Raw genomic sequence first — 3573 nt, 5'->3', positions numbered from 1 at the left:
TAAGCAAAACTAAGACTAATTAAAAGGCTAAAAAAAATCTCAAAGTAAAGATCCAGAACTGGAGAACAGTAATAGCATTTCATCTCCCTATAAATTAAAACAGCAGAAAGTCTAAAGCAGAGATCAAGAAGCAAGATTTAGAAATAGCATTCCACTAAGGCCCAGAAATAAGTAGAAAATAACAGATAGACAATTAACCAATACTGTCTCTGTTGCTTCTTGACTTACTATAATTAAAGGTCCCTAAAAAGGGTTTATATATTCTCTAGGAACAGAAAACACAGTTGCAGCTCTGATCCTTGCATGCAGTCTCAACAAAAGAAGAGGGAGATAATCCTAAGGCTTCCTCCTAACCCACAACATGCTGAAATGTTTTACAAGGGCCAGGGGGTATTGAATAGGTAATAAAGGTGAGTGACCTGACTTATGTAACGGGCCAAGCTGGAGAAATGGGAGTTATAACCTTGACACCCATCTCACTCCAAAGCTCCAAACCTAGGATTATAATTCCTCATTGGAAGATAAGGAGTGGTCACATTGTTGCCATGCTGTATCTACATAATCTTTGAATCAAATAATATATTCCTATTCAAAACCGAGGAACTAGTCCTGTTGGCAGGATTTGAGGATACATATACCAAAGTGTCTGGTAATTCTGTTTTGCTAAAAGTAATAATGCTTTGCCAGAATTGTTCTATGTTATTCTCATTTAGGAAACATATCCTTATTACAAAGTTCAGTTATTGAAGTATTGTTTTCCTGTATCATTCTGCTACTAACTGCTTAATATAATGATAAGTCTGAGTTAAATGATAGTGTTGAAGACCTAGCTTTTGATTGCAAGATGGATGGAGATAGATGCTAACCTGTCTGGTATTAGACAGAGATGAATGGAGATAAACCCACTCTCTCATCTCCAACGGACTCACTCCAATACAATCCTTCATCCCAAGGGTAATTAGACAACCCCCTTTAAATGTATTCATTTGGGACATTGTGGCAGGAAATTTTCATACCAGAGCCTGAAAAATATATGGGGAACAGAAGAGTATCAAGGTTTCAGGTCACAAACATCTCTCCCAACTTCTTAGCTACTGATTGGTTGGTTCAGGAATGGAAACAAGAAAGCAAATAACTGATTATGTCAAATCCCAAATTGAAGTTCAAATTGAGCCAAGTGAGATCTGTGCAGCTGAAGGATCTTAACTCCCCTCAAAGAGAGCTAAAGGAAGATCTGTGTTAACTAGGAGACATCCAATTTCAAGGATACAGAGTAAAGAGGAAGAGAGGAATAGAGAGGACTTACTCCCTCCAAATTGCAGGTGATCACTATTGAGCTAGACTGAAGCCCTCACAAAAGATCTAGCAATGACCAGGAAAAAGTAGTGCCAGATCATGAAAGAATATGTCCTAGCTCATGAAATAGGTGCAATGTTAAGAATGAAGACAAATCCAGGAGGTACATGCATGAGAGATAGTTGTTATGTCACTAATCTAATCAGTAGCACCATTTAATAGGTAGCAAACCTTCTGATACATTGATGATTATGACAATTAGGGTATAAATTACTGGCCAATGAATACAACAAATGGATGACTTTTGAGATAACTGTTGGGTACCTATATCTCTAGTAGAATGCACTCCAACCCACCAAGGACACCAGTTTGCTGGTAAATGTTTAATAACCACATCTCCAAAGGGAAAATGTAACACAGTACACATTTTTATTTAATCTAATTTAATTTAATTTAATTATTATCATTTTCTCCATTATCTTCTTATAACCAGATAGTCAAAATAACAATGTCAAGTCCTAATTGTACCATTTAATGATTTCCAAGGGTTAAATGCTCACACTGAAAATTTAACAATTAGTTCTTGTGAGCTGCTAGTTTCCACACACCCTTGCCTGGGTCTTTACTCTCTCAACCCAAAAAATGCATCTACTACCTGGTAGAAGATATGGTAGTAACAATGTGGGCATTTGGGACTATGAGGACAGTTTTCTACTGCCTGGGGAACAATTGAAGACTATGCCAAATGCAAACTCGGATAGTCACTATGCCACAGAAGGCAACATATTATAATTGAGGACTCACCTACCCAATCAATAATTGGTACTGAGGAAACAAAATACAGTAGGTAAGTAGAGTCCCTCTGCACAGTCCCTCAGTAGGGGCCTGGCAACCTCTCTGAGACTAAGAAACTAAAAGACTGCTGGGAAAAAAATTAAAGTGTGGCCTAGTTTGTGTCATAGTACTGGTAACAATGGCACAGGAAATCAGATAGTAAGATGGAGTAAAGTAGCCCATAGACCCCAATCTATGGATTCTTTAAATGGATCCAAGGAAGATGAAATTTGGGAAAGGAAATTTGTAACATTCCACAGACTTGGACAATAGCTGGGGCTTTCCTCCTTATTATCCTATTATATTGCTGCTATTATGATAAATGAGAAAAAGCTCCTATCTCTGCTATTTTTCTATTAGAAAAAGTCATTTATGCTGCATCCTTGTTATGAAATCAGACACAAGTGACTATAATAATTACACAATGTAGCATATGGGGGAAGGGATAACTTGTAGCTCAAATGAGTCACTATTAGGTTGCTCTGAAGTTATGGGAAGGTGAGTTTGATGTGGTGCAGATGTGAGCATAATGTAAATATCTGCATGGAAGACCCTCAAAAAAATTATTGTAAAAACACGCTGCAAAAGCCTTTCTCGGGGCAGCTAGATGGCACAGTGGTTAAAGCACCGGCCCTGGATTCAGGAGGACCTGAGTTCAAATCCAGCCTTAGACACTTGACACTTACTAGCTGTGTGACCCTGGGCAAGTCACTTAACCCCCATTGCCTGCAAAAAAAAAAAAGCCTTTCTCATTTAATGAAACCCACAATAGAGTAATGAGAAGTCTATGAAAGAGGAATGTGAAACCTCAGATAATTATATATTTATCGTATCTATAATGCATGAGAAGTATGGAAAAATCCTCAAGACCACCCACAAGTCAGACCAATCCTATCCCAATAAATAGGAATGCCAAAACTTCCTGAATTATAAAAGTAGAGATGCCATCTTATCTTATCAAAAGGGGAGGATACTTGCCACAGGTCATAGACATTAGTGTCTAGTTTAGGCATATAACCTATAAAGGCCTGGGACATGTGCAGCCTTCTCAGGCACCTGAAGAATATGAATCTTTGTGGTTATTACTAAATAAGAAGAAATGTGCATAGTCAAGCAAAATAAGTCCCATATCGGTCATGTAAAAATGGATGTCGCATTCTGCATCTTGAATCTATCACCTCGGTCAGGCAATGAATAACATTCTTCATCTTCAGTTCTTTAGAATCATGGTTGGTCATTGTACTGATCAGAGTTCTTGAGTCTTTCAAAGCTGTTTGTTTTTTACAATTTTGCTTTATTATACAAATTATTCTCCAGGTTCTATTCACTTCATGCTACATCAGTTCATACAAGTCTTCTCAGGTTTCTTTGAAAATGTCCTTTTGAGGGCAGCTGGGTGGCAGAGTGGATAGAACAGCAGCCCTGGATTCAAGAGGACCTGAG

This window comes from Dromiciops gliroides, chromosome 4 (assembly GCF_019393635.1).
Source record: "Dromiciops gliroides isolate mDroGli1 chromosome 4, mDroGli1.pri, whole genome shotgun sequence".
In the NCBI taxonomy this organism is placed as follows: domain Eukaryota; kingdom Metazoa; phylum Chordata; class Mammalia; order Microbiotheria; family Microbiotheriidae; genus Dromiciops; species Dromiciops gliroides.
Note: the sequence above shows the minus strand (reverse complement) of the source record.